The sequence below is a fragment of the Labrus mixtus genome, chromosome 23, assembly GCF_963584025.1.
Source record: "Labrus mixtus chromosome 23, fLabMix1.1, whole genome shotgun sequence".
NCBI lineage: Eukaryota > Metazoa > Chordata > Actinopteri > Labriformes > Labridae > Labrus > Labrus mixtus.
In genome coordinates, this window is record NC_083634.1 from 19,086,008 (window position 1) to 19,107,520 (window position 21,513).

A 21,513-nucleotide genomic window follows, 5' to 3' on the forward strand; every position below is an offset into this window, starting at 1 on the left:
TTTTTTTCATTGTTACATAAATACGTATACGTTTTAAAAAAAAACGAATCTGTTTTCTGAAGATGGACACTGAGATTGAAAGAAAATTAACATTATTTCTGGAGCCCCACAGAGTGGGAGCATGAATAATTGAAGCAGATGGTAATGAGGATCAAGTTAAGATACTCCATGACATCACTGATATGGGCAAACGGTCAGTGTGTTGGCTCAGTATTCAGTTTGAGTATATCCACTTACACATGTTGTTTTCCTGTGTTTACAGATGTGATTGTTCTTACTTACGGGAGGGGGAGGGGCAGGAGGAGTAATGATGGACAGATAGGTTGATAACTTTAATCTTTAAGACAGAAGAAAAGTAATGGGCAAATGGAGAGATAAAGAGAGAAATGAAAAGACGGCAAGGAGAGGGGACAAAGAAAACAAAGATGGAAATGGCATGAAGGGAAGAGGATGAGGATGAGGAGAGAGAAAACAAGTAATAAAACAAGTTAAAGGAAAGCAAAATATAAAAATATGGGAAAGAGTGAAGAAGAAGAAGTGTGTATCGGATTTGAATCTTGGCCCTGGCAGCTATCCTCCCCCTATCAGCCCATTAACATCTAAGCTGTTGAAGAAAATTTTATCAGTGCCATCCCGCACAAACGCTGACTATTTTGACTACACTTGCCCTCTAGTTCTTGGGGCTCTTATCTGCTGTTATGAGGGAACAATGGCTTCTTTCAGTCGTCTGCCCTCCCTCTCTGTCCAACTCTCTTCTTCCTCAGCCTTTCTCCATCCTCGGAATGCAGATTTCCGACCACAGGGTTTGAAGTCGGGCTGGAGGGGAGCTAATTATTATGGAAAAGAGAACAAGGCACGGAGGGAGGGAGGGAGGAAAGAGAGATAGATTTGGGATGGGAAGGAAAGGACAGGCAGATGTAGAGAGAAGGACGAGGAGAAGAGCACCACTGTTCTTCATTAGCAGAAGAAAGAAACAAACAGAGAGAAGTGAAGAGTTCATTTCCCATGGTTTATGTGGACTTTAGAGGGATGGTGGGCAGCTGGGGCATATCCCAGTATGCACTTGGCGTAGTGCGAGGAAACATGTTGGGTTGTGATCCACCTGGCTTGTCCATCTCTGTAGAAGGACAGTGCGGACATTACCAATTAGCCGTCGTAATTCAACATTTGTAAAGGCTGAAAACCCAAAAGGATTTAACGTGTAGTATGTATGAGGATGCTTTTTCTGTCAACAATCCCCAGAAAATCAATTTCTCCACATTTAAACTTTCTAAAATAAAAAAAGGTTTTCTCCATGTATTGTTAAAAAAAAGATGGGTTAAATTATGTTTGTCTTTTTGTTGGACAGGGATTAGAGTGGTTATGATGGTCTTTAATATAGGGACTGGGACGCTGGTTAGAAGCCCAGACTTCTGGGTTAGGGTTAGGGTGAGGAAGTTCAGCTGATGCCACGACTGGAGGGATCTTAAGATGCTGGAAAGCTGGTTCTTAAACACATTCAGACTCATATAAATACAAGGAATCTTCAGTGTTTACATCACAGAAGCAAACACTGAAAAAACCCGACTTAAATAAAGCATATGGGAACATAATAATAACTAAGTACACTAAGACAAACGTACACTGTGTGTTTGTCTGTATACGATATGCACTGACAAACAAATACTCAACAACTATTACAACTCTTCAGGCATCACATTTTGAATTGTAAAGGTGATTTTAGCCCAAGTGCTCGATCTCTTTCTCTGTCCTGTAAAATAAGAATTGATGGATTTAAATGAAGATTAAATAAGCGAAAGGAGATAAGGAAAGACCGATGACAAGAGATATAAAGAATAATTGCACTTATGGTTTGGAATTGGAAGATAAAAGAGGTCTGAAAGAAAGAGGGAAGAAACAGACCGTGAAGAGAATAAAAGACACAGACCAAAACAAGCCAAAAAAGGATCCCAGCCTCAGCTGTGCTTTGGTTTCTGCTGTTGGCAAACAATCCAACGTGACAAAAACCAAGCCATCCTCCTACTACGCCCCCCAACTCTCAAAACAGAAACATACACACAACACCCCTAAAATACATGTTCTCCCACCCATTGAGCTCTGAGGGGGAGATATTTGTGGGGAGCGCCTGGATTGAAAACAATGTACGTTCCAGTTTTCTTCCTGGTCCCTGCGCAGAGACAAACAAGACTGTGGTCCCGCTCCCCAGAGATAAGTGTGTATGTGAGTGTGTGTTTGTGACCTCTTAAAGTTTTCCACAATAATCAAAGATGCAAACTACGACGGAATGAGACGGAGAGATGGAGGAGGAGAAAGAAAGTGAATTCCTGGCCGAATCGGTGTTGTTGCTGTGACCGCAGGCTTGTGGGATGCTGATCAGTCCAGACGCATCTTCAAACAATATTAGTGGTTAGAGGTCAGCTTTCTCAGGGCGACTGTGGCTTTATTTCTAGACCATTTTAAATGGGCAGTGATTAAACATTGTACTCTGAGACTTATATTTATAGATGTTGTGCACACTCCAAACAACTTTGAAGGAATTTAAATCGTTTTTTAAAGGTCCCATATTCTTCTTTTTCTGGTTTTATATGCTCTTTAGTGTGTTTTCCAAGTGTCCTGTGCATGTTTAGGCACATCTATGTGCAAAAATTCAAAGTCCGCAGAAACACGGCTTCTCCTACGTCCTCCTGTTAGCTGTAGCATTAGCTGCATGTAAAGCTTGGTTCTAGCCCCCCTCGATAAAAATGTGTCAGTGCGACATCATTGTCAGTGTGAGATCACTGATCTAAGCCCATTGGCTCGTTGTGGCCCTGCAGCTCATGTTGACATTTCCGAGACGCGTGCTGAGCAACTGACCAATAACGACAGAGCGGATCGGCAGACCAATCAGAGCAGACTTGGTCCACGTGGGGTCTAACAGTGTGGGCTCAACAGAGTGTAGCTGACGGACTCAGAGCGTAGAGGGAGCAAGGAGGAGCAGTACATGAAAACAGACACTTTTTTATAACTTTAGCTATTGTGAACGTACAAAAGTAGGAACATAGATTAAATATACAAACCCCAAAATAGGCAGAATATGACCTCTTTAAGTTCTGTAAGATTTTCTTTTTGGTCTCATGTCACTGGAACTTTAGCCCATATTTGATGACTGTGCACATCATTACTTGTGTGCACGGTCAATATGCACAGCTAACTTTTAAAGCAGTGTCTCCTCCCAACGTCAGTTATGTGCCAACGTATATGTGCAATCTTGGCAGTGGTTTTTGTCTTTTGCATGTAGCAGTTTTTAGATAGCAATATGACTGAAATACTTTTAAAGCTACTTTTCAATGCTGCCAATTATTAGAAAAACGTTGTCATACACTTGTCAAAGTATTGTACATTTTTGCAATGTTAATACCACATTTTCCATAAATTCCTCAAGGCAATCTTTGAGACTTTATAAAAGCTAAGAGCTGTCTTTCTCTTAAATCAATGCAATGAATGCATATGTAGTGAAGTGAGTTCCAAAATAGACAAAGAACTAAATAGAGCTGAGGGTCAGAAGATGTATTCATAATACTGTGTTTGTTTGGCAGTATCCCTTGAGCTATACCCTGCATCTTCATCTTTTGGTAAGCTCAGAAATCTCCTTGAGACAACTTTCTGCAACTGAAGTTTGGATGTGTTAAGCCATATTCTGTTGTTGTAACCAGCTACTGTTGTGGACTAAAATGAGTTCTGTACCAAATGCTGCTCCGGAGGTGAGCTCCAGCACTCTACAGACAAAACCCCAGTGTGATCCGTCACTCTTAAGGTGCCTTCAGACAAAATGCTTTTAACAGGCGCCAACCTGTTGCCGACCAGAACCAGTGGCTTGTTTCCAGTTTCCTTTGAACCTATGCGCATCCCTGTGAGTGATCTGACTTAATGTGGAACCAGTCTGTGAGTCAAACATTTTGGAGATGCTCTAAAAGACGTTTGGGACCAGTTGGTGAGGTCAAATTAAGGAGGAGAAAATAGGAATGCATAGGCTGTTGACGTTGCATGCATTATAATTGCTTTGTAACATCCTACTTTGCTTTCCAAGTAATCGATCAGGATTTGAGACTGAGAAGGGCCAATGTCTGTCTTTATTTCCAACAACACTTGTAGCCGTATGAAGGTAATACACAGGGACGGGACGTCCCGGCTTGTCTGGGATTGTCTTGGTTTCAAGTTTTGCATCCTGATTCCTACAAAATATGTTGACACTAAAATGCCTAGGTTTTTAATATCAACTAAAGAAGATATGGTAAAAAAAAACACTTAGAGGTTTATAGTATTCTGTTTTCTCTTTCTGTCCCAACACGACAGTATGCTAATCTTTAGTTTTCTTCTGGATAGAGGGTCCACTGTATCTGTAGGACTTCAGGATGCTTATTCCTTCCTTGGTAAGTATCAACAGAAAATATTGCAATTTGCCTGGTGTTGAAGCTGCAGTTTTTGGTGTACTTTTCCTGCATGCTAATGAAAAAAGTTACAGTGCAAGTATAAGCACTTTCATGACAGATGCATAAGCATGCAGTTTACCAGGAGTCTGTGTTTGGGTTGGAAAATAAAGTAATCCTGAGAAAGCTTAAATTATACAGAGGTAGCAATGAAAGGTAGGTAGCAGTTTGATTCCCTGAATGTGACTTTACTGAGTCACTGGTTGCTGTTAATGTCACAATGTCAAGGCTTCTGGCTGAATCTGTTTACAATTTGCAGATGGAACAGCTCTCGCTCTGGGAAGTATCGTTGTTAAAGCCAATAAAGCAAGCTGGAAATGAAAGTTAATTAAATGACAGAAGAATCGAATGACAGAGAAGACAAAAATGAAAGTGTCAACGGGGCCGTGACCCAAAAGTTGGAAGCAGTGAGCTCGAAACAAATCCTGACGACGCATGGTTCCCATTTACACTAATTATTACAAGATGACAGAAAGGAGAGTGCTGCAAGGAGGTGTGTGTTTATGAGCCTGTGTGAGAGACACAAGGGAAGTGTGTCAAATGTTTAAGGAGGCTGATGACACATTTGTCAGAACAGAGTCCCATAATGAAGTACAACATAACAGAGGGGACCAGAAAAATGGGAATAATTAACCAATTTGAAGATAAACAGACACATGGACTGCCAAGGTTTTTGCACTACAGTCAAGACTGTATTGCAGACTAGTTGATGGATAGTCAAGACATTTGGCGGGGGTATTTTAGGTCCTCTATGTGTTCATCTAGCAATACCAGCAAGTGACAGTTTCCTTTATCCAAAGATTAAGCTCCACATTTAACCCATGGTTTGGAACAAACTGTGGTGTTGAAATGGCTCAGTCCTCAACATTGCATCCTGATGAGTTTGGTGGTGATTCTCTGACTTCTCATACAGTTCTAAGCTTCCCGGATGTGAAATAGCTAAACAACTTCTGGACTGACTCCCACAAGAACACGGACATTTCATCAAGTGTCATCAATGACTTCAGAAGTATTAAGTGGATTCCCGAAAATGTAGTAGACGTTTACAAAGTTCCCAGTCATTTCCTAAGGTGAATCAAGCAAGCAAAAGTTTAAACGTATCCAGAGAGATAACTCAGTACCAACCCCATAGATTGCCAAACCAATTTTGTAAAGGCAAACAACTTTGCCATAAGATGTATCTCTATGAATTTGGGTGACTTTTCAGCCTTCTTTAGGGTTGCAAAAAGCGATGCAAATCCTTTTTGGTCCACTGGATCGGGCAAAAATTTTGAATATACGTATACTATGACTAGGAACCGCTGAGCCAAAAGCTTTTGTACACAAATATAACCACACAAACTAAGACTGGAGTACACACTGGAGTGTATAAGAGAGAGCCAGCTGAGTGAAGAGAGGGGTAACACGAGGACATAATCCATATGATGATGATGAGTTGATGATTATGTTGAGAACTAAATGTCTGCAGGGTACGTTTGACGCCACCTAGCTCTTTCTCATTATGTTCAATGGAAACAGTACGCTACAATTTAAACAGTATAGACCCTGTCCCAGTTTGTACCGGTGTGTGTGTGTGTGCCTCCAATTTTGCTATTTTCACAGGGATACTAACAGGATTTAGCTGAGCCATTTGACCATTAAGCTAATTATCCTCTGTCTCCACACACATACACACACCAGCGTCCAATCAGCATTCCGATATTCGATCTCCTCCACCTGACAGCTTCCAGCTTCTTGTCTGGAAAAAAGAGCCTCACACACACACACACACACACACACACACACACACACACACACATACACAAATACAGGAGCTGAGAGCCTGTCTGTTTTCCTAGACTGGCTTTTGAGCCCCTTCCCAATTATCCAAACTACTTTGAAAAACTCACAAGACATACGAATGAAAACACACATGAAGTTAGACAAAAACATAAATACATGCACACACTCTTCTACAAATTTGCACAGGAAAAAAAAAAACTACATTGTTGTGAATCCTGCGGCCAGACAGGCTAAAAGCTTGTGTGGTGTTTGGTATACAACGGCAAAATAATTAACCTGATGAGAGTTCAAATACCCCCAACAACATTCACAATGAAGCCTTGTTAAAATCGATTATTATATTAAACTTTATGGTAAAAGAAGAAAAAAAGAAACAAGTAAGAAAATATATAGGACATGCTTTTAAGTCCAAAACTATGGTCCTATTAGAGTCTATCAGAGCAGGGCACACGTCCATTAACGGCCTAATTAGTCACTACAGAACTAATAGACTGCAAAACCAAACAGATGAATTCCACTTTAGCAGTTGTTGTGCTATCTGGCCATGGAGTGCAAAAAAGGATACGATGAAAAGTCAAGTAGAGAGTTGCGTCTCCTTGAGATGCTCCAAGTTGACCGCCGTGAGAGCTTATAAGGAGATCACACAAATCAAACACAACACATGGAAATGTGATTAAAAAAAAGACTTTAAAGATAGTGAACAGTTTTTCCATCCAAACATTTCCATGATTTCCATGCCTCAAGCTAGAAAAACTAATTATTAAAGTAAAGAAAGTCCTCCTGACACATAATGATTTTTCTTCCTGATTTATATGGAAAATGTTCTGAAGATTAAATTAGCGGACAGGGAGTTCCATTAATCAAAGGAAACCATCTCTGAAGAAGTCGAATGGTGGTGGTGCAGTCCTAAACAAACAGCATGACCGGTGATGAAGAGTCCGTACAGGGATGCACATCTTTCTCGAGCTGGGCCAATGATGGAGAAGAAATTACACCAAATCTGTTTTTGGTCGCCGCATGATCGACCTGACAAATGCTCCACTGCACGACAATTTGAATGTGGCTTTGGAAAGTCGAAAAGATCTGTTAAATATGTCGGTTACAACCTCCCTTAAGTGTAAAACCACATTTTCTTTTCTTTCATGTCGAGATGAAAGCAGGACCTTTTGCCAACTTGCTCAGTCCCTCTATTAGAAGGATTCCCTTTTGAATGGGGGAGGGTAATCTAAGGCCGATTTTATTTGTGCCAGGGTTGATGGAAACTGCAAGAAGGATGGCTAAAAAACAAAGCTGACATATTTATCTTTGGGTTCACTATTTAACATACAGTATATGCAGACACACAAGTACTGCATGCATACATTTAGAGGAACGGGGAACCAAAAGTTAACGGCTCATACTGTCTTCTACTGGCTAACAGCTTTAAAGCCAAACATGATAATAAATTCATTTAAGAGGGACAATGCTTCCACTGTACTTTTTAGGCCTAACAAGCACTGAAACTTTGTGTGACAGACCAAGAGAAAATGACTTTTGTCAAGTGTGCTTGTGTGTGAATTCATCTTACAAGATAGAGAAGAGGAGGTGCAAGATATACAAACAGTATTCTTTATGTTTATGTAACAGGAATTTAATTCTGCTTCATTTTAAGCCTTTTTAATGTTATGTTGATGCACAAATTTGATCACATTAACCTTTAACATGCATGTATTTCTACATTAAGAATAGGTTTTACAGGTCCTTAATTCAGTGCATTTCTTCTTTGAATTGCACCTCAGTTTGTGCATAAATTGTCCTCAAACGCGATGACAAGAGAATAAAGGACTAAGACATAAATCACTCAATTTCTCCTGAGCATCCTGTTCCTTTGACTTGTCTGTAATCCACCTAAACACTGGATATTTTGAAAGGCTTACAGTCATCCAACACACCCTTGCCAGATTTGTTTTTTCTCTGTGAATAATCCCAGCCTTGTCTTCTGTTGCAGACACCCAGGCATGTCCGTGAAGCGTGCAGGAAGGGTCTGGCTGCGACAGAATAATCAGGTTTGTGTTCACAGTAAAATGAGACGTGTGTCTGATTGATGACTGTTGTTACTCTTCCGACTGGCTCCGATGTACACCTGGCTTAGAGACTTTGTTAGCCATTTGAACAAAAACTGTGTTTCTCTTGATAATTTCTATCACCTTCCTTTGAACCTCATGACACTTCACCAATTAAAGCCATGTTCCCAGGTACAGCCGGACCCCTAGAAAAAGAACCTGTTGTGTAAACGATGGACTGCAGGTGCCTCAGCACTGTGGCCCCCTGACAATTATGGTTTATATGCGATCATGCTTCGCGTCAGACGTTCTCCTAGTTGGGCAAGAAGGTTTATAGCTGCTTTCCATCATTGTCATTGTCTGCTCTGTTTGCCTCTTTTTTTGAAGTATTGGTGTCCTTGCCCAAGGACACGTCGGACACGCTGCCGCAGGAGCTAGGGATCAAACCTCCGACCTTCCGGTTGAGAGACGACCGACTGTGAAAAAAACATGAATGAAACATGTCTGAGCCTCTGAGTGAAACATAAAGAGGCTGAAGGAAGTGCCATTCCCTCAAAGTGAACACAGAGTTAAGAACAACAAAGCCAGAGGGAGTTACACTTCAATTAACGTTTAAAATAAAGGCACAAATTATACCGCTAAAAAGGGTTGATATTGAGGCCCCTAACATCCAGCTTTCATTAACACAGTTACACCATGTGGGCAAGCATACTCTTAATTAACTTTTAAGTGAAATTCCTCATCCTTAACTTTTCGCTCTTACCTCTTTGAACTCCAATCTGCATGTTCCAACCCAATTCCCTTAAGCATTAAAAGCTCGTCTTATTTGACGCAACCAAACACACAAAACCACTTTGAGCCCTTGTTTGACCGACTTTAAATCATGTTGAGCGGCACAAAACTATAAAATACAGTATGCATCAGCGACTGGAATTGAATATGGGAACCATGAGGTAATCCTTTCCCTGACCAAACCCTAAAAGTCAGTTGCAAAACAGTTGCGACATGGTACAGTGAGAACGGGAGCTTCCATTTCACTGCAAGGACTTGCAAAGCGAAAGCTGTACAAACACAGGGTAACAGAGGAGAGTCACACAGAGGTCACGACACTGATGGCAGCAGTGCTTACAATAAGGGAAAGTGACAAAGATGAAATAATATGGGACTCGTAATAGATATGATCAAGAAACAAGGATGAAGTTTCACATTTGTTCTGACCTAATCTGAATCTCCATCCTTACACATTTGACCTCCCAGTCCTTCAGAAAACTGGACTCTCCTTCCCCAGCATCCCCGTCCTTCTCAATCTCCCTCTCTCCATCCCATCATCTTTCACCCAGATGCCATGTTGTTGATGAATTCAATCAAAAGCTCATTTATCACTGTCTGGAATACACACAGAAAGAAAGGGAGCATCCTGTACTCTGACACATTGTGCAAACAATCGCTGGACGCTTTGTGCGTCCTGGAAAACCCTTTTTGTCACGCACCTAAAAAGGTTGATTTTAATGGGAAATCAGAAGTAAACAAGGTTGTTCCTGGTGCAATTTTTGATATAAAACACACTTTCCATCTCTGCCTGCGGTGACTTGGATTCCCCGCTTGACTCAGAAGGACAGCCAAAGGTTACCAGATGCTCAATAGCACAATGCAAAGTTGTACAACAGTTTACCAGATATGAGTCAGTGCACATCATGCAAATTTATATTCTAACTCTGTAAAGTTTATGCATGCAGTCAAGGCACAAAGAGTGCCTTGTAACTGATTATTGACATCTTGGATCAGCTTCTTTTTGATGTGAATGTCTAAAACTCTGAAGGGAGTCCAGTCTAGTCTATCAAGTCAACCAAGTGATCCAGTCTTGAATCATAAAACCCAAAAGTGATTTGGTTTCCCAAAGCCGCAACATCCCCAACTGGAATATAAGTTTACGTTCAAAGAGTATGGCAAGTGGAGACTTACATTTTTTATTTTTTTTATGGGACATCAAATTCACCATAAGTACATTTATGAAATGCAGTTTTCACAAAGCCACCGGTGTTGAAAAAAATGAAGCCAATGCGGAAGTGGAAGCAATTTTTGAAACAAGTATTGGAACTGGGTAGAATAAGTGTAAGGTTGAGTCGCCTGGAGATACTGGACCAAAGACTCATCATTGGAAAACAACTTTTTACACACAGGATATGTTTTAATGGCCTCATTAGACGCTTGGATTATCAGGTAAACATTTCAAAATGAAAGACGTTGGTTTGCTTACATTGTTCTTTGGATAGCGTAAGAAGAAAACAAGAAAACAATAGATGGATGGGGAGAAATTCCAATATTGGAAATCAACCAACCATTTGAGATTTATAAAAGTCACACTCTGTGCCCAAATTCGCCTCGCCTCTCTGATTTGTGTTTATGTTTACGGCAGGAGGATACAGTCACTTCCTCTTTTTTTTTTGTCATGTGTGCTGCATCTAAGCGCCGCTGAAACCCAATCAAGGCCCGTGTTGGAACAAACAGGGTTTCGGTGTTTGAAATTCAAGGAAATTAATAACAGCCCAGAGGTGGTTTGAGTTGCATTTTGGGTACAGAAATCAACTTGAAATCTCTGAAATCCTTTGAATGACAAATAGGAAATCAACAAGACAAATCAGTGGTTCAGCATGAGAGCGTGGCTGCAGAATGTGTTGGAACCAACGTCTGTTTTCTAGGAAGAGAAGTTTGAGCAATGGGCAGTATCAGAGCGACGACAGAGAGAAAGGATAGAGGGAAGAAGAGAAATTGAGATTGGGTCGATCCAGGTGTTTTTAATTAAAACTGTTGAGAAAAAAGAGAGAAGAGTTAAGATTTTTTTTTGTTTTAAAGCAATCCCTTGCAGGGAAGATTTTTCTGGTTTTGCATTTTTCAAATTATCATTCTGTGGTCTGCAAGTTGTGTGCGCGCACATGTGTTTAAAAGTGTGTATGGAATCCGCACAATACAATCTGTATTCAAGCGACAAACTGTGTGTGAGGCTGGGTTTGGGGCTGTTTGTGAATACATTTGTGACTTTGTTTAAGTGCGCAGTATTGTTTTGTAAAATGTGTGCAAGTATGTGAGGACTAGCTTTGTGTGTGTGTGTGTGTGTGTGTGTGTGTGTGTGTGTGTGTGTGTGTGTGTGTGTGTGTGTGTGTGTGTGTGTGTGTGTGAATGAGAGGTAGGAATGGATTAGCGCTGTTGACTATGTGTTATAAGTCTCATTGCTGTGCTAAGAGATGTTTTATCACCTTGACACTCAGCCACGACATTTAGCATAGACAACCCACATCCCACACACACACAGACACACACACACACACACACACACACACACACACACATATAAAACATGATTCCTGTACTACATGATTATTGAAAAAAAAATCAAACAAGGGAGCCTAGTAACCCATAAAGCTCACAATAACAAGGCTGATATTTTCACTCAGACTTCACTCTGAGTTTCTCCTGCCAGCCCCCTCATATTTTTTCCCCAGCATGTCCGAGTGAGCTGATGTGAGAACACAGCAGGAAATTCTCCTCGAGCCAATGGGAGGGGGAGTGACGTTTCTATACGGTGACTGCTGCACGGTGCACAGAGTGTATGAGTGTTACATTCTCCGTGCATGTAATTGAACTGCTTGTTTTTGTTTTCCGTTCACAGCATCACCAATCATCAAACAAGCTAACTAGCAGCTAAATCTTAACATATAAGAAAAGACATGCCTGCTGTTGCCATGGTGACTTCAGACGCTGCCTGCCAGTTTGTGCAGATACAATCAGGGGAAAAAAAAGCCCTGGAGTTTGGGAATAAGCTCCTGGCTCTGCTCACACTGCACTGATGTGTGCAGTTGTACAACCAAAATTTCAAACATGCCAGAAAATCTTCTGGCCAAGCGGACTGAAAATGTACACGCTCATTATAAAGCCAGACGACATTTAGCTCTGCAAAGCAAAAAGACTGAGACCTAAGGGAAGCAGCAAGGCTGGATTTTATACCAAATGTGCAAAATGCACCTTCCAGCACCGCTTAAACTCTCATATTCACACGTTATGTCATATTTGGTGCATGATGTGGACGTCCACCGTTATCATCTCTGTCCACACATGAATGTTACTCTCACCAGCTGTTAGTGCAAAGTACAGTATCTTCATCCACACAAAAAAAAAAACACACAAGCACTAATTTATCCGCACAATGTCACAGACTGATGGTGTATCTCGATTTATCCCTCCATCTCTTTCACACACAGACAAAGCAGATGACCTTAGCGATGGTCGCTAAGTCGACAGACACAACAGCATCCAAAACAAACTGATGTCATTCTAAAGAAAAGGGAAGTTATCTCCGTGCTAACACCTCTCTCTGTCACACGTACGCACATTTCATTAACGGCTGTGTGTAATTTATTAGCATTGTCAGGTTCAGCGACTGGCAGCACCGCTGTGACGATACATGTCATTTATCATAAAACACAACAACTGAGTGAAGATGCTAAAGTGACATTACAGGGGCCAGACAGCAGCATTTAATTGAACCCTGATACAACACTAATATTTGGAATTGTAGCCACATCTAGGGGGGTTATTTTACCACCCAAACAAGACCGTGACCTTACAAAAGTAGAATCATAAAAGCAGTTAATTTCTTGACGGCAATTTGGAACAATTCTAAAAGATACTGAAAACTTAAGAGAGGAAGAAACTGGGTAGAGAGAGATAACTGAAGAAGACCTGAAGAATGAGAACATCTGAAAATACAGAAAATAGCAGGAAGAAAAGTTAGACCAAAGAATTGATCAACGAAGAAAGAAGTCTCTCTCTTTGGCTCGAACACAGTATTTTATTCATTCAGGGATTTACAAATTGTGACAGCAGCTCAGCTTTATAAGCTTTGAGCCAGCGGTCAAATCAAATTATCTCAAGTTTCAACCGTACAGCTTCTTGAGCTTCTTCACAGTTAATACTGATGTATTGTAAGATGGGATTTAACCTGATCCAAAAACCACAGCGGTCGATCCCTCAAGTGTCAGCTATACGACTAATACCTGGAATCAAACACCCATCTGTTACTCGGAGACGAGGAGTGAAGCAAAGATCAGTGAACAGAAGGGGGAAATGGAATAAGTATCGAACACTGCATGAATCCATCTATGGTTTGTAATGGGTGCACAGAGAATGTAATGCACATTCATTTGACTTAACTTTATTAACTACAAGCAGTGAATGCATAAAATATTCTTCACTTCAACCAAAAGATTTGTCAAGTCCTTAACATAGACTGTAAATCATTGGATGAAGTCTGAGTGACATCACCCATTAGTTACTGAAGGGGGCTTGGGAAGCCTGTTCATGGTGGTCGCCATGTTGGAAATGCTGTCCCAACCTGACTTTCAGTCAACCTAACGACAGGCTGAGACGTGTCTTAAGCCAAACTGACAAACAGCTACACCGCGTCCGCCTGTCAGTCAGGTAAGCTACTGCTATCCTTCATGAAATCAACATGGATGAGTTCCCAAAAAATTCCCCCCTCAGCTGTTTGTGACCTCTAGGGCTTCTGCAGCCAACCTCTAGTTGACATTTTTCAAGTTTACCTCCACATTGGCTCCATTTTTCAACGCCTACACCTTCACCATTATCGATACTCTCCACTGTTCTTGTTGCTAATATGTGGTATATAAAAACTGCAACATGAGGAACCACCAATTCCAGATTTAGAACCTTCTACATGTGGTAGCCATTGCGGATCCAACTAGTCTGAAAGATGACATTTTGGATGGTAAATCTATGAAATATAAGGTTCAAGGCTTGGCCATACCAGCATTTTAATTGTCTAAAGTTTAGATTTGGTGAATTTAACTTTACTTAACTAGCTATCTTGATAGGGCTGACCTTCAATTGATTATTTAGGAGTCTAAAAGCATTGTAACTTTCCCGTGTTTCTCCACTTTTGCTTAACCTCAGCTTTCAGAATGTGAACTGTTTCACAAAGAACAGTTACGAGACAGATGTCAGTGGCAGATCTTTGTCTTTTAAATCAACAAAAGTAGAGTTGGTTGTTTAGCAACGACATGGCTGATTTGCGTGATCATGGCTTGCATTGGGTTGTCTTGACAATTATTGGCTAAGCTAGCAAAATCATAACCCAAAAAAAGTAGTCGATAACTTAATTTTCATATCTGGCAGTTGAGAAATGATCAAATTGACCATCTTAATATGATACCAGAAAAATGTACTAACTACATTCTGCTCAAATCTAGCTTGCCTTGGGTGACCAGGCCTTCAGAAAGTGATTGTCAGCACTAAGTATGAGGCTCTCCAGGCTGTGTCAGAGGTTACGTTTCTGAACTCTTTTCCACGATATAAACTGAGCCAAGACCATGACTTGATATGGGGGTTTGACACTGATTAATACTTGGAGTAAAAGCACAGATCAGACTCCTTTTGAGAGCAGGCCACCAATGCAGTTTATCAGGAAGGAGCCAACAGAAGCACACAGGAGGAAATTACAATTAGCAATCAGTTGTAAGATCTTGATTTCTTATCTTTACCAAATATTATCTCCAAGGACTTTCCTTTTGCAAAAATAATAGCAACTGGGACATAGACACTTCTCTGGACGTGAAGGCAAAATGGTTTGTTTTTCTGCCCTTAATATAACACTGCATGGTCTATGTAACTTCTAATTTGTCAGAATTGTATTCCAGGATACATTACGATCAAAAAGCCACAGCAAATGTCTTGGGATTTCCTCTGGGTTGTCTGATTTTTTCCCCCCAGTTCTTTTTTGTCCATCAGTCTTTGGTTTTAAGAAGGATGATGGCACAAGGATGTCTGATTTCAGGTCAGTGTAAGAAAGCAAAGGAAATAACCATCAGCCACCAAACAAATGATGGTGAAACTCTGCCTTTGGGGGATACAATCTTAGAAATGTTGGTGGAAACAGTGGTGGGATGCGGATAGTTTGAAGACAAGAATAGTTTTTCTGTTCTCAAAGTAAATCTGTGTTGGCTTTGTCACAACCGGTATCAGTGTATTCTAGTCCAGGATATAGGCTGATCCAAAACCACAGCAGCTGGCTGAGGATTCCCCTTGGCCTCAGGCATGGCTAATACCTGGAATAAGACACAGATCAGTTACTCCCTCTGTCCCAGCAGATCTCCTGCGGGATCTTGAAGGCTGATACTGATGGTTTTGGCCTTACGCCTCCAAAAGCCGATATTTGATACAATACATTTGAATTTCAACTTCCAATTTAATGCTTTTCATGTCAATATCTGCCCCAAAATAATATTTGAATGGATAGGCATCTGACGCAGCATTTAGGGAAAGGAAAATACATGATCTAACAATGATGAAATATTTTCCCTTTTACCCTTATTGGAAAAGTTTGAACAAAGAGACTCTGAAAACAGTGACTACACATGTTGGACAATTTAACACAACATTTGCATGTGCAACATGTCTGCTTTGGTGTAAAGTTGGATGAACTTACATGGTTATACATATTAAACCTACAAGAGGCGTACTAGCGGACATTGTAACTAACCAGCGGAAACAAGTAGCTCTGTTGGAAAATGACTCCATCCCTCAGTAACTTCTGCATATTATATACACCAAATACAGTACCTTCACAATTATCAGCATGCATGATTACATCCGCGATATTGTATTTGGGATGTTGCAATTGTGAAGTTAGCCCTGAGATTACACTCGTTTTGGGACTTGAACCCGGGGTCCCTTCGGTTCCCAAATTTGAATATTGTTCTTCTGTTTCTTGTAGATTTCAGCACAAATGAAGATGGTCTCAATCAATCAATCTTTATTTGTATAGCGCCAATTCATAACAAATGAACGAGACAAGAGCAGGTCTAGACCCTTACTCTTTGTCATTGGTTACTTGCCAAAGTCCTCTAATATCTACTATGTAACTACAACATTACAAATACAAATACAGTGAATATTTGGTGTTTATACCACATTTTACATCATTCCATCCCCCTCAACTCTAGCATTTATTTCAGTTCTATTATGTTGTATTCTATTTTCTTTTTCATATCCATTCATGTTATTCTACTCCCTTCTTTTCCACCCGTTGGATTTCAGTCAGTTACACAGTTGGATAGTTTTCTTAACCTCTCGCCTCAGTGACACACTCTGCCACAATGGCCACAGGGTGCACACACACCTCAACCAAGTTTATACAGCTGTCTGAAATGTGTGTGTGTGTGTGTGTGTGCTGCTGACACTGCTATCTGAAGTTAAATGGGGGGAAGAGAAGAAAACCTAAAAGTACAACTATTTCTTTGTTAAATTTCTTGATTGTACCATTGAGGAGGGAGAGACGTAGACATTGGTTAGTCATAAATTCATTTCACTCATCAATCACATTTGCAGGGCGATGGGGAATAGGTCTGTGTGCATGTACAGGTATGTGTTGAACCAACTTCTTCTGTCCAATTTACTTTTAAAACCCACCGAAATTTCAACTTTATGACTTTCCCTTTACTGTGTCTGTTTGATCAGCCCGTAATATTCACATCAGAGGAGTCCAATAAAGGGATGGAAAGCATTTACACAACTATAAGAAACACAAAATATGAAAACATATTCATCATGAGTACTGTGAGGGAAAATAGTTGAATGTATAATATATATATTCCCCACAAAATGTAACCATTTATATTCTGTGTGACCACCTGTTAACAAATGGTCTTTGTGTGATTTTTATAAATATAGGCTTCCATCTGTTTTTGAATTTTGATTCATGATTATGTTTTTTGTACAAAAGAGAGCATACGTTGAGACAGTATTTTATGTCCGTTCCTGCCGGGAATATTTTTTCATTTTTACCAAGGAGGCTGCTATTTATGTTCTGTGCAAAACAAAAGTGAAATAGCTCCAACCAGGATCTTTCCACAAACTGACCGAATACTTGTGTTGCCTTCATTTAACCAAACCAACCAGCAGTTGTTTCTGCATTAGGCTTACTTCATTTTACAAAGTGCCACAAGACAAATGTTGGATTGTATATTGTTCTGAGCTGGAGGGGCCATGTCAGCTTGAGTTAACTTGTCAATGGGATAGATCGGATCTGAGATAGAAATGATGTAATACTCTTGGTTATGCAGTGGTTTCTACTTGTAATTTTCAGTTTAGATAAACCACATGCTCAAACTCGCATCCAAAATGACCAAAGTCCTTGTGCGTCCTCACCAAAGGCAGCGCTGACCCTGAATCAGGAATGTGGTGGTTTAGAACGGGTCCATATTGTATGTGCTTGAGTTTTGGAATTTCTTATTTGCATGTGTGTGTGTGATTGAGATTTACGTGGAACAATGCTGGTTATGTGTCAGTATGACTTCATGGGGGTGATAGGAGGAAGCTGGTTGCTCTGTGTGGGAATCAGATATCTTCCCATGATGATGCTGAATAAGTAAATAATAAAATAATCCATCCACTACTCTTCCACTCCATCATTATTTTGCATTCAGTGCAGTGCACTTAATGGATTTTTCTGGACTTGATAATTCCTCTCAATTGAGAAAACATATGAATGATAAAGGCCTTCAATTGTTTAACTACTGTTATTTTGTAAAATGTACAAAAAGCAGAACAATGATAGGACGTACCATGTTCATTATTTGTGGGATTGCTCGATGTACTAATAGTTTTACCTTTTTATTTCCCAGATCAAATTCATCTTCCTTCAGCAGAAAGTCTATGAAATAAAAGTGTAGCCAAAATCTTTTCAAAGTTCATCTAATAACAAGGAGGTTAACAGTTATTTTTCTACAGCCAGGAGAAATAAGAATGAGCCAACGCTTGCCCTGTCTGGATGTGCTTCAATGCTGAGGGTCCGGTGATGACTGACAGCGGGTAAAACACCAGGAAGGGAGGGGATGATGAATCAGAGAAGGTTTGGCCTTGCTTATTATTCTATGTGTGTGTCAGCTACCAGCACATACCAGTGGTACACTGAGTGTACAAGCCAAGTACGTCTGAAGGTCGGGTCTGTAACCACGCAGGCACACTTTCACCTTTCCCCCTGTTCTTACATTACAGATTTCAGAGAATCTCAACCCACTAAAACAAAGTCATGAATACTTTTGAAATTTTCTCTGAGTTCTTGGAGTGTTACAGTTAAATACGTTTTTGCTTTGTCTTGGCAGGTTCAGGTAAGATACCTGGAGGATTTACTTGAGCAAAGAGCACAGTTGAGGTAGCCAGCTGATTGAATGCATGATTTGAAAATGTTTAACAAACACAAATGATAGAACTAGATATGGCAGAGCGTGTCACCAACTAATTGCAATAGGTTCATCCAACATGGGCAAGGGCCGGTAAAAGGCAGCACATTCCATTCATCAAACAACACCAAGGTTGTGCCAAATCAGTATATGTCTGTCCAAAATGTCTTTTTCCTTCTCAATACTGAGATTTAACCGTTTCAGTGTCAGACCAACCTCCCATATTGACCTACAAACTGAACACGGACTGTTGCATTGCCTCATGTTGTCAGTGTCTTGGCCAAGAAGTTGCCATTTAACACAACGCAAAGAGTACGGCCATTGGCCAACCAGCACAATTTATGCACATGCATAAGGGAACCAGCAAGTGGCAGCAGTCTGAATTCACCAGAGCACAAAACTATAGTTGTGATAGAGCATCATTGACACTCTTGGCTAAAAAGAAAGGACTAAAGAACGTTTTGCTTTTCACTTGCGTCTCATGCACCCATTGGCTTAACAGCCAATTGGAGTAATTTTATCACTGGCCCTGTGGGTGTAAATATCCTTCCTTCATACATTAATGTTTAAGCATCAACTAACTCACCCTACCACCCATTCAACATGCTCAATTGGACAAGAGTAAACCAGTAAAATAGGGCTATTGAGGCCCAAAGTCGGCCAGACAATGGCCAACGGCCGACACTCTTCCGGCTTTGTCAGGGTTTAAAATTGTCCTGACAAGCTTAACCATAAGATGTTTGTTTGTTTCAGGATGTGTGACACATTGACCAGCCAACTGACAGGATGACAGTAAGTTTATTAGTTTGTTTTTAACCACTCCTAAACATTCGTCGCTGACTCAAGGACCCACAAACTGACCACATCAATGTTTTTTTGTCATGACTACGTGACACATTGCTCCTCTGCGCCGAATGTGTGCCCATGTCCTCCAACCACAGTGACCACAGAAGGCTTCCTGTCGCGCTCTGTTTTGGAAAAAGCTGTCACTTTCATCATTATCCCTGTCAGGAAACAACACGTTATGTTGGGAGAGGAGATTTCAAAAGCTGAAAGTTCAAGAATTGCTTCGTGATTTAACAACGGGTCTAGCGGGGAAGGGTTGGGAACACCATTTTGTTTTTCCAAGACTAATATCCATGAAAGTCACTAATGATGTCTGTGGTCTGTCTGGGGCTGCTGAAGGTCAGAAACTGAGGGAAGAGCAGAAGGGAATGGAAAGAAAGGGAAGGAGAAAAGGGAAGGAAGGAAAAACATGTTGAACGACCATGAAGAGAAAAAGGAGAGGATAGAGATGGATACAAGTAGAGGAATAATAAAACAAAAGGAAGGGTGAAAGGGTGAGTTTAGAAAACGATAGGCAGGTGCAAGAGAAAGATGGAGGAGAGAAGATGGTAAAAATGGTACACCAAGGATGGAGCATGCAGGTCAAAAGAAGGAAAAGAAAAGGAGTGTTTGAGATTTTTGAAATTGTTGAGGATGAGGACCGATAGAGGGAGGTGGGGTTCACTAACTCCACATCCAAGTCACAGCCGCAGACACATGAATCCAGCCAAAACCCAAAAGCATCTGAAGTACTGTTATATAGTTCATAACAACTGCTCATATCATTATTAATAATAAGAAACCGCGAGTTGGAATATGTTTTTCTGCTTTTTTTTTTTTACCATTCCGACAACTGGTTCTACGCCAACAAAGACCAATAAAGTCCAGCCAACTAGCTTACACTTATTAAAAGAGCGCATGTGTGAGTGGCCCAGCAATATGATTATGTACTTTAACAACCTGACAAATGAATAATATTCCATACAGACTAATAAAGATACTGTTCATCTGGAAAAGAGGCAATCAGTAGCAAATAATAAATGTCAACAAGTGTAATGAACATCACCACACAGTCTGCAGCGTGGAGTAGTTTCCATTTTGCTAAGGAGGAAAATTTAGAAGAGAGTTACTGTCTCAGATATCAAGAGACTTTCTTTTCACTTTTTGAATGATATTGTAACGGGGCTAGAGCAGGTTTAAAGTACCCCATTAAAAGCCTGGACCACACTTAATAATGTTAAACAGATGTTGAAAATGTGAGAGACCCCACTTATGATGACAAATAATCATAAGCGGGGATTATTTATGATTATGAAGATTATGAAGAAATATACAAACTCATGTCCAGTTACCAGTTAGCATGGACAACAATAATCAATTGTGATTGTGTTTGTGGATTTGGTCAGTTTTTCAAATTGGAAAGACTTTGACAGAAAACTGAAATTGTGAAGACACTCCGTTGTTGTGTTTCTTTTATTAATACGAGGTTCCTGAAAGATGTGGAAAAGATGTTGGGCGGCCTCTTTTCCCCCCCGAAGTGTTTATTATTTGATTGTCTTGAAGCGTACTCTGTCGGTGAAATGAACAAGACATGAGTCTGTCAAACACAAACATGAGCATGTAAACTTCAGCTTAGTCACTCAGTCCACCGCGCCTGATTTCATTTTAAACACACACACACACACAAGCATTGCACACACACCCCGTACACACTCCAGTGAGCAATGCTGTGGTCACTTGAACCGCAGCTAAACATCCTGGTACCAGCCCTCCGGTTTTTCCTTGTTACCATGACAGCGCAATTGTTACTCTGTTGTGTGTATTATGGGATAGGACTGAGGTGAAGCTCAGGTTAAACCACACACTTGCCTGTGTGTGTATGTGTGTGCGACTTCAGTGACCATCCACAGTCATCTTTACTTCTGTGAGTGTGTAGTCATTCATAGCGTACGTGTGTGTGTGTGTGTGTGTTACACGCTGCAGATTACAGGTCTACTGTGGCCTGGCTGCAGTGAGCGGTGACTCGTCACTGTATAAACATTAAGTAAACAAAGACATCTGACTTTTGGCTGCCCTACCTCACAGTCATTTTACAGAGTAATAGTGTCATTCATCCTGCTGTGGGTCCAAGGATGCTGCGTGATG